At 44.0% G+C, this 14,415-nt stretch overlaps 1 protein-coding gene and 1 long non-coding RNA gene across 3 annotated transcripts in view; both read right to left on the minus strand.

The window, feature by feature from the left end:
- The window catches only part of Maml3 (mastermind like transcriptional coactivator 3), a 394,119-nt gene that overhangs the window by 309,795 nt on the left and 69,909 nt on the right, over positions 1-14,415 (minus strand). The window lies entirely within an intron of this gene.
- Positions 1,723-10,714, minus strand: LOC125619353. Its single transcript, XR_007350854.1, has 2 exons — positions 3,016-10,714; positions 1,723-2,954 (listed from the first exon to the last, which is right to left on the minus strand). It is a non-coding gene; the product is annotated as an uncharacterized LOC125619353 (long non-coding RNA).

The raw sequence follows: 14,415 nt of genomic DNA on the forward strand, positions 1-14,415 counted from the left end.
TGATCTCCTAACTATGACATGGAAGATGGCATTCTCTCTCTAGCTAAAGAACACACTGTTTCTGCTAGGGCAGGAAAACATCAATCTAGGCACCTCTAAGATTAACAAAGAACAAGATGCCATTCTGGTGCCTGGTAAGGGAGAATTCTGAAGGATTTCTGTAATCAAAACAATGACCAAAGTTCAACCATGATGTAGGAGTTCTAGTACCTAAACTCAAAGCAGGAACTACACCAAGTTTATATCCAGGTACTAAAATACAACCATGCCAGTAATAATTTGTGCCAATCCAGATACATCTTCCAGTTACTTAATGAAAAATAAGAAGGGCTGGGATTGTGGCTCAGCGGTAGAGCACTGAGCACGGGCGGGACCAGGGTTCGATCCTCAGCACCACATAAAAATAAAGGCATTGTGTTGTGCCCATCTACACCTAAAAAATAAACATATAAAAAAAGAAAGAAAAATAAGAAAACACAGGATTCAGAATAGAAATGATTTTCATGCTGCTTCTGTCGCACATGGTCACCTTGGTCCACAGCATGTTACTGAGACTTTACTTGGTGTTGGCAGAAATTACCACTAACTGGCAAAAGGAACAGAGAAGAAACGACAATATGGTGCCTGTACATGCAACCGCCACAAAGCCCAGTGTTTTGACATTGTTACTGAAACAAACTCAACTATTTATGAGAACTAAGTTGAATCCAACAGTTGGTGTGGCAGGAAAAAACATCTGTTTCTGGCATCTTTTTGTCTAGAAAGTCACTAAGGAAGGAGGAGGAAGCACACATTCACACCAACACACACACCTCCTGAAAAAACCGTAAGGATCACCGTCACGTGGGAGCAGAACCTCCTGCACCCTTGCTGAGGCCTCACCTTGGAGGCTCAGGCAGGGCATCCCTGCAGATGGCTCTGGCTTGCTTCTGGATAGTTCTAGATAGTTTCCTTTTTTATCCACCAGATTTGTTCTCATTAATTATTTTGAATAAAACACCTTTCTGGAGTGGAGCACAGACCATTCTGCCTGTATAAACGGAGAGCATGAACCCAGATAAACTTTTCTCTTGATCTCTAAATGGTGAAAATGAGCATCCCAGGAGGTGGGGTATTGACCCCACCCAGTGGCAGCAGCATCAGTGCCATCTGGGACCTAGAGAATCGCGGTATTCAGAACCTACTGAGACCCACGGAGTCCTGGAGTGGGGCCATGCAGTCCTCTGACAGCCTTCCAAGGGAGGTGGGTGGAAGCTCACGTTTAAGATCGGTGCCTTCCAGTAAGGGGCTCTAGACCGCCGACTCCTCGAGTTTCCTAGTTCAATAAACTCCCCTTCTGTTTGCTCTCCAGTTACTGCTCATTTCTGCCCACCCCCGAAGCTGCCTTTTTTGGTTCTTCTCTCTTTAATTTGCTGTATCTAATCTGCTCTACGCTTAGAAATCGGTTGTCACACTTGTTAAAACCATGTGTACACTACAAACAGGTAGGCTCCACTCGGTGGAGAGCCGCTTAGGAACTGGAAAAGCACCAAAGTGTACAGTTTGAGGTCAGATTCTGGGCATCAATTTTGGGTGCTCCGGGCCTTTTGTGCATCCTTCTGTGGTTGTACAGTGAGTGTTTATTTCTGGTCAGAGAGAAGGCCACAGAACAACTGAATTCCAGTAGGTGACCCATTTCTGTGGGCCAGTGAGTCAGTGCAACGTGTATCTAAATTATTTTTAATGTACCACTGATAACTCCTGTTCATTAACTGCTCGTTGCTGTGTGCCAGGCACCTTGCTCAGCATTTCACACACTCTGTTTAGTTAGAGCCTCACAATGTGAAACAAGTTTTATCAGCCCCGTTCTAGATGAGGAAACAGAGACATTTAGCTATTCAGTAACTTGCTTAAGGTCACAGGGCTATTAAGAAGTACAGCCAGAAGTACAGCCAGAACTTTGGGATCCAGGTTTGCTGGATCCCAAAGCCCCAGAGCCTTCCTCCTTTTAAAAAAAAAAAAAAAAAAAAAAAACTTTTAAAAAGTTAACACCACTGGGTTACATAGGAAAGAGGCAGCCAGGTCTAAACTAAAAACTGAAAAGAAAAAAAAAATGAATCCCAAGAATAAAAAAGAACCATGATAAATGGTCAATATTAAAAAAGGGATAGGTGTATCTTTCTTGGGATGGGGCCAGGAAGACACGTGACTCAAGCAGGCCACCCAGCCTGGGCAGCCCACACCTACCAGCGCTTGTGGTAAGAGGGGCTCCCGGGTCCCGAACACCTGGCTGTGGCACCCCATCTGCACTCTCTGCTTCCTGCCTAGAAGCTGTGCCAGGCTGGACCGTCTTAAGGGATCCCCGGATCTCGCTCCCACGGGGACCCATGTTCCCTTTTCTATCCTACTCTGGGGTCCTCAATTACTCATTTAGAAGCTGGTCTAAAGCACACAACACAATCTTCGTATTTGTAAACATGGTGAAGTCAGAATCTTCTAGCACGTAACTGAGAGCCTAGAACCAATGTTGAACCACCTGGAATATTAAAAGTAAAATGTTCTCTTCTGACTTTTTGTTTGCTTGCTTTTTTAAAAAAAGAGAAAAAGGAAAGATGTCAAGTTCGCTTTCTTTGAGCCTAAGATTTTACTAAATACACAGTCACGCTACAGCACGCTGGGCAGTGTTCTCTGAAACATTTATTAGTGTGCAGACAGATGCTATGGGTGGAATCCGTGGAAGAAGTCACGACAGGCAGGGGGAGGTTAGGTAAGAATGTGTTCATCCAGCATCGAGGTCAACCTTGTACGAGTTCTTGGAGCTGCTGGGAAAACATCATTTCTGAAGTCTTCTCCATTTCTTATTGAGAAAAATCAGAAGCAAACTTTGTATTTCAATAATTTGATTATAATCCATCTTTAATCACATAAACGGGCTTCTGCTTTCTAAATTTCAAAGAATCCCCTTTGATTTTATTCTTTAAAGAATCTGTGGTCATTGAGGAGATATTTCAGTGGGAAATGCATTCTAGACGGTACCTATAGGAATGACTGAAATGAGAAATAAAATCCAAGTGTTTCATAAGAAGAATATCAGCATTCTGATATGGCACTCATGCCAAGGGAACTGTAAGAAGCACACATAAGCATATTATATGAGATGGAATGTGAGGGGAACACAGTTATCCAGAGATTTCCAAACTGGTGGCATATAAAAGTGCTTTACCATCTGGCACTGGAAAACATACCTATGATCCCGGCTACTTTGGAGGCTGAGGCAGGAGGATTGCAATTTTGAGGCCAGCCTGGGCAACTTAGTGAGACCCTGGCTCAAAATAAAAAAATAATAAAAAGTGGGGGTGGTGGGTGGGGATGTAGCTCAGTGGTGGAGTGTCCCCAGATTCAATCTCCAGTACCATGAAAAAGAAAGGAGTGCATTATTACTTTGTAAATGTTTCTATGGTTTATAGAGTTGGGCTGGAGGTGCATTTGAAGCACTAGTTTGCTTTTCGTTGTTGTTGTTTTGTTTGTTTTTGGCTAATTCCTCAGTGAGAGGCAAAAGCTGTCCATCTAACCTCTGGTTCCCAGCAGACTGAGAAGGGACAAAACTTGTGTCCCTTTTGATTCTGCCATGGCCTGGTCCTCTTTGGAAACCAGTATTTCACAACACTGCACAAATCAGCTCCTGGTGTGTCTGCTGAGGGGCACCCCCTGCCTTCCCTGCCTCCCTGCAGAATCTCATCACTTTCTCTCTGCTGACCCTCCCCTTCCCTCACCAAAAGACAAACAAACAAACAGAGAACAACAGCTGTGTCCTAAAATGAAAGTGGACCTTTTAAGTTTTGTTTTTCTTAAACCTCTCTTCTAATTACTAGAAGGTTTTCTCAAGGCGGTTCTTCAAACTGATGGAAGGTCCTAAAGATTCTAGGCTTCTCTTGAAAAATGAACACTCTTTCCCCCAACTCATCAAACAGAGTGCTTTAAGTTGCCAAGATGACATTTTTCTAACGACCATGTGGTTCTGCACTTTGGTTGTCTTTGCCTTTCCCTGACAGGTAAAGGGACTCCGGCTACAACTCTTACCCAAGAGCTCATCCCCCTGCTAAATGCCAAGACCCAATAAGGAAGCAGAAGTAAAGTCCTGGTCTTATATAAAGGGTGTGCCAGCAAAATCCCAAAGCCACTTTGTGAAAGTACATATATATCAAAGTATAAATTATGTTGACATTGAGCACTTAGTCATGGTTGAACTAACAAGTTTTCTTTTTCTTCTGCCTCTAAAATTCCATCAAGGTAGAATTTCAAATCTCTTCAAAAAATTTTTTTCCTGCATATATATTACTAGTATGTACTTTATTATAGCAGAAGGAAAGAAATATAATTATTGCACATATCTGTTGGCTGTACTGATGGTGCTATTTCTCATAAAAAATGCAGCAATTCCTTCTGCTTTGGAAGTCAGCACAGCCTTTCACCCACAGAGCTGTAACTTTTCAGAATCAATCTCTCTTGGCTTTGCCATCATCAAGACTTTCTGGATTACACTGATCCACAAAGTCTCCACTGACCTTCCCCCAAGGTCACCAGAGGCAGGAAATGTGCACAACATACTTGGCCCATATAGAAGCTGCTTCCAAGAGCTGCACCTGAGCTGCTCCGAGGGCCCAACACCTGGTAGGCAGAGCAGGACAGGACAGCCCCCAGCTGCTGCTTCCTTTCCGGGAGATCCCATGCAATTAAAGCCCTGATGAGTATCGCTTTGAACCTAATATCTGCAGATCAGTGTGCAGAGATGAGCCACAAATCTTTTAGTGCCAATTATCCAGACTCAGAATGAAGGGGACTTTATGCACACTGGCTATTTTTAATCACAAAGATTTCCAATCTTTTCTGTAAATGGGCTAGGGCCAACAGCACTTATATGAGCAACCTCAACAATACTGTTCCCATATGAGTCCCTGAATGATACATTTTGGCATGCTTTTTCTCCAATATCAAGGCTTTTTGGAATATTTTCACTCATTTATAAGCAGGAAGAGGGACTAGGGATGATAATTAAGAAAATCACTAAATGTTCCAATCCCAAAGGGCCACATATGACAAGATTTTAGGATGTGCATGTGCACCACTGTATGAGAGGGAGTGGGGGAGGAGAGAGAAAGAGAGAGAAGAAAAGGGGAGAAAAAAGACCTCCAAACCTCTAGTGCTCAGGGATGTGGCTTGAGCCCAGATATCACAATGGCCAAGAGTTGGCAAATCTGTCCCACAGATTCTAAAGAAATGCTGGGAATAGCCACCAAGTCAAGGAGGGAGATAGCACAAATGACACGATGAATCTCACTAAATTATAATGTCCCAGAATATAATAGTAATTGGGGTGGGGAGGAATGTGGTTGATAATATTAAGTTCCTAAAACATCACAGTTTTCTGTATTGTCTCTTCCAGTTAAATAGCATACTCAGCAGCCAGGACTGGGCAGCTCATATTATTCCTGCTAATAAATAAAACATAAGGATGAAGTTTTCCCATAGGGAAAGCTTTCCAACATTGAAAATGTACACTTCAGGTAATACACAAGCCTCAGTTTTAACTTTTTTTTTTTTTTTTGGTGCTGGGGCTTGAACCCAGAGCCTTGTTCATGTGAGGCAAGCACTCTACCAACTGAGCTATAGCCCCAGCCCTCAGTCTTAACTTTTTAAAATCTATTTTTGGGAACAGAAAGGCCTTTTCTTACTTAGTCTTAAAACCCTCGCAACCATACATATCACTTCTAGGTATTCTGTTGGTCCCAGTAGTCACAAATTGCTCAGAGAAAGGAGACACACACCTCACCTCTTCTGTGAAGAGTGTCAGAAAGTTGGGCGCCATATTTTCCATCTGCCGCAACACAGTGCCGTGAGTTTTTTGTTCTCTGTAATTCCTTGCAATGGCTGACAGTCCTGTAAACCTGAGTAGATACAGGCTTTGCACACAGTAGGTGTTTAATAAATATTTGAGAAGATACATCATGAATTCTTTTGTCAGAAGTAAGGTATGACATGGCCACTAACTTGAACTGAAATCGATTCACACAGCAATGTTCCAAGCTACGTGGAGGATGTGAGAGTGTAAGCAAGGGTCGCCATCGGGTACTTTTAAAACGAAATGGCCCAGTTCTTACATTTGAATGAAAACAAACACCATTCCAGAAAGAGAGCTCTAACAACACTTGCTCTATCAGCCTTAGAATGAGAAAAATGTGCATCTGAAACCTGAGCCTCTCACAAGTCGGACCTTGAAACATATTATGTCACCTCTCCAAAACTGTCATTTTAAAAACAACACCAAATAATATCATCTGTTTCATATTGCTGTGACAAGTCATTGTGGAAATACCTACAGAAGGCAATGGAGCCAGGTATGGACCGGTAGGCAATAAATGTGTGTTGCTTTTGTATCATTATTTTTATTTAAAAATTCTTAGAGCATTCTCTAGCATACAGCAAACACTCAATAAACGTTACCTATTAATATAATTATTACCCAGCACCCTCACTGTATCCATTTCTATCTGCCTCTTTATTGTATTGCCACCAACTGATTGGACTTTCTGAACTTCTTACTCTCTGTCCCTTCTTCATATTCTGAAAAATATAAAAGAACTCCCAAGTCTGTGACTTCAAGAAAAATCAAGCTTTGTGAGTAGCTTGAATAATCATCATCAACACATGATTTTATCAGCTTCCACTTAACATAGGAAAAAAAAACCCTTCACCTTGATTTTTGCAACTCCCAAGTGTTAGCACCCTACGGGAGAAGGCCAGCTGTGGAGTCTGACGAGGGGTCCCTTACAGACTGGCTTGCTCACTCTTGGGAAGGAGACTGAGACCAGGGAACACAATGGACGTGGTGAGACACCACAGGTGGAGCAGGGACAACATCCGTGGCAGTGGGCCTGCAGGACAGAACGTGATGTGGGAAAAGGATTCTCTGGAGAAAGATCGCACTGGAGTTGCTTTTGAAAAACTGAACTACAGATGAGCCAGACTCTGACACCTTGTGAGGACAGGAGCAATCTCTGTCACAGCTGCCATTGCACTTCCAACCTGGCACTCAGCGAGTCCTTCAGAATTATTTGTTGAATGAGTTGCATACATCCATGTCAAATAAATGGCTGGGAAAGGAGCCCTCCTGAGATTTTAGCCTTAGTACTTTGAGGCCTACAGACGATCCTATTTTAATCTCTAATAATCCTGTTTTTCCATTATGAAAATGTTTCTCCCTTTTGAACGTGAGCTTATTTTTTCAGTTCACTGATGAAGATAATCAGAATAAAGTAGAACACACTCAAGAGGAAAAAAGAAAAAATAGACAAGACTTAGAAATGAAGGCAGAAGCCCTGCAAACAAAGTGCTGTGTGGTCTCCTTACAGCTGACACCTAAGAACCAAAGGAAACCGGCCTCTCTGAGCAAAGCCCAAATTGGAGCCATGAAAAACAAATCCTTGAAGTACAAATGGCACCTATGTGACCAGGAACGATGGTGGGGGTGGGGATGCCATTGGATGAGCCACTTGAGCGGGGAGGACACGGATCCTGGGCAACCTCTTCATGCCTTAGCTTGTTAATATTTTTATTCAAATTTGACCGAGTCTTGCACACATACAAATGATTTCCCCTCTGCATTTGGTCAAGGTGGCACTTGGTCATTTTAAAATCATTGGAAGTAGAAATGCACCCTTCCCTCTCCAGAGGGGGACCCTCTGCCATGCTAATAATCGCTGCCATTCCAGTCCCTGGGTCTTTCTGAGAATTGCCAAACTTCCCAAGACGGGTAATAATAATGTGCCACTGAAGTAGGAATGCCGCATCTTTCACCCCAAGATCCCCTGCCTGAGCCTCATCTTCTGCAGTCTCCTTTGTCTTCCAGATCACACTGTGTCTTGTCATCATTGGCAAACAACCGGGGGTTTCTCCACAGCTGTAGGGAGGGCTGCTGCCCAGGAAACACGTGTCCATGCCCCGCCCCTCAGATGCAAGAGAACTGTTGCATCCAGGTGACTCCCATGGCCAGCTGCCCTGGGAGGAGCACTCCTGTGGCTCCCAAGCCCTGCAGGAGCTCTCTGATTTCACAGCTGGACGCTAGGTCAACTGCCCTCAGCCCCTGTCCACTCCCACTGCCCATGTTAGCTTTGAATGTTAAAAACAGCTGTCAAGACTACCACCTTTCTGAAGGCGAGGAATCCAAAGTGGCCTATGAGAGTCAACATCCACAGGAAGCCAGGAAGCCAGGACTCCAAAACAACACAGAACTCCCGCTTCCTTTCTTAGACCCACAGCCTCACAGCAATCACTATTCAAACAAAACAAAACCCACCATCGAAGGTAGGAGCAGACGTCCTCTTTCAGATTCGATAAACATATGAGCTCTCCTTTTATAGGGATCAGGATGAGAGAGAGAGAGAGAGAGAGAGAGAGAGAGAGAGAGAGAGAGAATGTGTGTGTGTGTGTGTGTGTGTGTGTTGTGCATGCATCTGCCTATGGTTTCAGTGACCAGCTGGACAGATGGTCAAGAATATCATTAGCCAAGAAAGCTCTCATTCATTATCAGCAAGTCCCCTGGGCAGGCTGGTGTGGGGTGTGAAGGCCCCAGAATGCGATGTTAGAAGAATGTGCTCGTGTCTGAGATATGAGTCTCTGCGGTGGACTTGGGGAAGGAAGGGGAAGAACAGACGGCCTGTTGTGATCCGAGCAGCAACCTCAAGTCCCCCAACATTGGTTTGTCACCCAGACACTTCCGGCTCCCATTCCGCCCACTCCTGTGACGGTGTTACTCCTGAAGGAAACCACTGCTGGGTCACAGAAGCCTCCATGATCCTCCCTTTCTAGACACAGGTGCCCCGCAAACAGAAAAACATCACGGAGGGAAGAGGAGACGCTGGCTTAGATGGCCACTTCTTGGGTATCTCTTCTGGGCTCACCCAGAATATGGTCAAAGGAACAGGGGTCTGATGTGTTCATCCCCATATCAGTGTTTTGGGGGTGAAGATTCTCTAAGTCACCATTTCACCTGACCAACAAAGAGCGTGGTGGGGCAGAGTGGAGGGGGCAGGTTGGAGGAGAGAAATGACAAACACAAGTGACCCCACGTGGGTTCAGGAGGACCTGCAGTCAACAGGTCTTCAAGAGTCTAGTTTTCTGCACCAATTCACATTTACCTTTCAACTTAATCTCCATGAGCTGCCATTAGAGGGACTCTGGTACCTAAGATGAGTTCCTCGGCCCTTTGCATCTGAGATATGCGCTGAGTGCTCACTAGGTGTGAGATGCTATTCCAGGGACCCACAGGAGTACAAAGAACTGGGGGTGTGGGGATCCCCAGTCAGCCACCTTGGGAAAGTGTGTGTGTGTGTGTGTGTGTGTGTGCGCGCGCGTGTGAACATCAGTCAGTCTTCACAGCTTCTGGAAGAAGACTTCAAAATAATCGCTGAGTACAGTGAGGCACATCCATAATCTCAGTGGCTTGGGAGACTGAGGCAGGAGGATGGCAAGTTCAAAGCCAGCCTCAGGAACTTAGTGAGGCCCAAAGCAATTGAATGAGACCCTGTCTCAGAATTTTTTAAAAAATAAAAATTAAAAAAGGGCTGGGGATGTGGCTCAGTGGTTAAGCGCCCCTGGGCTCAATCCCTGGTACCAAACCAAACCAAATAAAAATAATGATAATCCACATGTTGCTTTTTGCCAACAGGTTAGTCTTGCCAGCTCAGGTGAGTCTTCTGATTGGAGAGTTCTGGGGAGGAAATCACTGAGAAACCTTAGGGGTTAAGTGGGAACCAGAGTCAGTCAACAGGCAGGTTTGGAGCACAGAGCAAAGAAATAAGAAAAAGAAGGATCTGAGGTCTGTTATGGGGAGGGGCACTTTCATGCCCAGCCATTCCCCAGTGCTGTCTTCCTTCTCCCTCCCAGCAACTCCTGGTCCTCAGAAAACCTCAAAGGCAGACTCCTCAGCAGTGACTCCTCAGCTGGCCCCTGGGCAAACCAACAGCAACTGCCCCCTGCTTTAGATCTATTACCTAACTTAATGTTTGTAACATCTTTCTAAGGCAGTTTCACTGCCACTTTAGAACTTGGTGGCTTAAACTACTGGCCCAAGGTCATACTGCTCACAAGTGGCAGAGGTAGAAACTGGATTCTGATATGTCCCTTCCAGAGTCAGGCTCTGAACCACTTTAATTCATGGAGTTCTTCCTGTATCCTGGCTAGACCTGTTTGAGATTTTACCCAATTAAATGCATTAAAGAACTAAGGAGGGTTGGGGGTGTAGCTCAGCGATAACAGCACTTGCCTAGCACGCACAAGGCTCTGGCTCCAACCAAAGAATGGAAAAAGAAAATTAAGGAAAAAACAAGTCAAAGGCAAGTCTCTTGCACTCTTGATGGAAAAATCCATATGTTTAACAGTTAATAAGGCCACTAACTAATTTTCATCACCAAGTGTTAGGAAGGAATTATACACACACACATGTATATTACATATTACAAAGCACAATACAAAAGGACACAAAAGTGTTTATTCTTTCTAGGAATGTTCTTCATCCCCCAACCCAGGGTCTATGAGGATCAAATAAGGTATTATGGTAGTTGAGTATTCTGCCTTACGTGTCTTCTGCAATTTAAAAATTGTAAAATCATCGGGGTGTGGTGGTGCACGCCTGTAATCCCAGTGGCTCAGGAGGCTAAGGCAGGAAGATCACAAGTTCAAAAACAGACTCAGCAATTAAGTGAGGCCCTAAGCAACTTAGTGAGACTCTGCCTCAAAATAAAATAGTATAAAAGGGCTGGGGATGTGGTTCAGGGGTTAGGCATCAGTGGGTTCAATCCCTGTTACAAAAAGAAAAATCATAAAAAGAAAAGATATTAAGCATTTTAATTTTATATCTTCTAAATGAAAATATTGTGAGTGTTGTGATATTTGTTTGGTCAGGGTTTTTTTGTTTGTTTTTGTTTTTGTTTTTTTTTTTGGTACCGGGGATTGAACTCAGGAGCACTCAACCACTGAGCCACCTCCCCAGTCCCATTTTGTATTTTATTTAGAGACAGGGTCTCACTGAGTTGCTTAGCACCTTGCTGTTGCTGAGGCTGGCTTTGAACTCTCTATCCTCCTGTCTCAGCCTCCCAGCGGCTGGGATGACAGGTATGTACCACCATGCCTGGCTGTTAGATCAGTTTTTTATGTTGTTGTTGTACTGGGGATTGGACCACTGAACTATATTCCAGCCATTTTTATTTTTTATTTTGAGACAGAATCTCACCAAATTGGCCAGGCTGGCCTCTAACTTGCAATCTTCCTGCCTCAGCCTCCCAAGTCACTGGGGATTGCCAGTGTGCGCGACTGGTGAAAACATTTCCAAACTTCTTAACTGGTGGAGATCTCAGATCATAGAAGGAGACAAAAGAGCTTTTGTGGTTTTGTTAAGTAGTCTCCAGTAAACCTGTGCTGATTTTTAAGTTTTCTTCTGTCTCTCTTCAAGATCTCAGGCTCCTGGCCTCTGAAGTCCTGTCTTCACCCTACCCTACTTCTCTTGGTACCATTTGGTTCATCTAAGTGTGCTGAGGCTGTTTCTACACCTCTAGAAAGTTCATTTTCTTTGCCACTTATTCTGGGCTGTGTTTAGCCTCTTTCTCCCGTGGCCTCTATGAGGTGCCATCTTTCCCTGAAGCCTATCTGTTTCTTTTCTTCCCTTCTAGCAATCTATTCAGAGTCTGTCCTCTCCAAACAAGGGCTGCCTTAGGTTACTCTCTCCAGCTCAGCTCTTGTGCAGACTCGGGGAAGGAGTTCTCACCCTCAATAACTTCTACAAATTCTTTACCTTGAAATACCCTGAAGAATGCTTTCTTCATCTCTTCACGTCTAAAGCAGGAATGCTATCCATGTACTTTATAATACCAATGTTCCTAATCCATACAAAACTTCCCTATCGGGATTGCCATCAAAAAACAAACAAACAAAAAAAAGTAGCAGGCAAGGCTATTTTCTTGTCAATCAACCAAATCTGGCAGCCCCATGTCCAAGACAGCCCCACAGTGCCACTTCAACAGGGAAGACAAATGTTTTTATCTGTCACAGTGCCATTCTCAATACACCACTGAGTTTTGGAGTCAGAGATTTCCATTCAAACTCCACCTCTCACTCTTTTAATGATTACCAATTTTGTTATACTTCTATGCCTCCCAAATAGTGCTCTGAGGAAAGCTACAGGAGCTCAGTGACATTGAACAAGTGATGAAACAGCACCAAGCCTCAGTTTACCTAACCTCGAAGTGGTGTTGATGGTGATCACCATCTTACAACTGCTTTGGGATTTAACAGGGGTACTGGATGTCAAATCTGGGCATAGACCACACAGAAGTGGGCTAGTCTTATTTATCAAGGCAGTCACTAGGCCCTCTGAGCAAAGCAGAGTTAAAAGTAAAGTTGAGTCTTTCTGCACCCAAAGAGTTCTGGAAATGAATCAGTTGCAACAGACTTTCCCAGAAGTTAGGTCTCTCCCTTTCCTCCTCCTTCTCAATCCTTCAACAGAACAAAGAACACAGGTACAGGATTAGAAGGCCCAGTCCAGTCAACTCCAGCATCAAGGAATGGGGATCAGATGTTTTGGTGTTAAGAAAAGTGTCACTGGGGCTGGGGTTGTGGCTCAGTGGTAGAGCACTTGCCTAGCATGTGTGAGGCACTGGGTTCGATTCTCAACAACATAAATAAATAAATAAAGGTTCATTGACAACTAAAAAAAAAAAAATATTTTTAAAATAAGAAGAAGAAAGAAAGAAAAGTGTCACCCACTCTCAGACCAATCTTTTCCAACTTTATCAAACTACCAAGCAGGATCCTTATGAGTTCTACTTTGCTTTGGAAATAGAAGAACCCTTGGGAAAGAACAGGACTCTTTTAATGATTACCAATTTTGTTACACTTCTATGCCTCCCAAACAGTGCTCTGAGGAAAGCTACAGGAGCTCAGGCCTGTATATGACACCAGTGGTGTCCTGGTCATCAGAGGAGGAGACTCTGAGCTTGACTTTTCAGGGCCTCACTCCCAAGGATCGGGGAGGGGTGGCTGGAGTGGGAGCAGAAGACCTTGCACTTGGGTCCTGAAACCTGCTTGCTCTCCATGACCATCTCTCTGTACCCTCAGAACAAAATGTAAAAGATGGGAAGGTAAAGATTGAAGGGAAAAGGGACAAGAGCAAGAACAGACAAGGAAGGAAAATAATGAAAAGAAATCTATGGAGTCAAATAAATTCAGGCTTGTCATCAGCTCCCCTCACCAGGATGGTAAGAACTCCTGGGCTCATGGAGGGAACCTTCCCCCCACCCCCCACCCCACCGTGCTGTAGAAGCTCACTACGGCCCACCTTGACTCGGGAAAGGAGAGGAGACAGGTGTGATTTCCAGATCCCAGGGCTGGAGGCCATTGTCACGAGAGGAAACATAGGCAGAAGAAAGAGGAGAGTCTCGGTGGGCTGTTAGAAGCTTCACTCACCGTGGTGCGTGGGAACCTCACGAGGGCTGCACTCATTCAGAAAGGAGGAATCTAGCTTCTGAACCGTGTTAAGGTCACCATGGGGAGGGAAAGCCAGGAATCAAGAGCTCGGTGCTCTTTTACAGGACCTCCACCAGGAAGGTACACCCTGCCTCATTCTGCAATATGGAAGGACTTCTACAGCCATGATGGTTTTTAGAAAGGAGAGAACTAGGGGAAATTAGATTGGTGAATGAATGCCCTTCAGAAAGGAGGGAATGTCGGAAGCCAATGGAAGTTCTCTGTGCTGATATTTTTGATTCCTGGCATTGGAAAATTAAAGGGTAAACAATCCCCCATCCTCAAAAAACTGTTTCCTCTAAATCCTAAAGAAAAATGTTTAGTCAAGGTTGAGTCATAGATGAGAAGGCAGGCAATAGTTCCCAAATGACCCCAGACCCAAGAGTGAATTCTCCATTACTAATTCCATGACCTTCTCATTTACTGCCTTGTACACAGGCTTTCAAAGCCAAGGACAAGAAGCTAGCAGTATGTTCATTTTCTTAATTGTTACATAAATGTCTCAGGCTGACCTGTAAAACATATGGAATCACTGGAGGTATAATTTACCCTGAAATACATGTTTACAAAAGGCAAGACAGGTGTTTGGATTTATTTCAAATGTATTAAAGAAAAAAAAATACCCTTGAACAAAGAGTATCACAGAGTGTGTGGTAGTGAAACTGGGGGGGGGGGAAGGAAACATATGCAATCACTTATATTTCAAAGTAAGGTTAATTTGCCGAAAATGGGATGTTAAGACACTAATTAACCCAAAAAGTATACAATATGAAGAATGGAAGACAGAGACTAATGATGGGCAAGGATGGGCTAACATAGATGTACTTGCAGAAATGACCCAAAAAGCTGAACTATCTCTTA

This window comes from Marmota marmota, unplaced genomic scaffold (assembly GCF_001458135.2).
Source record: "Marmota marmota marmota unplaced genomic scaffold, marMar, whole genome shotgun sequence".
Taxonomy (NCBI): Eukaryota; Metazoa; Chordata; class Mammalia; order Rodentia; family Sciuridae; genus Marmota; species Marmota marmota.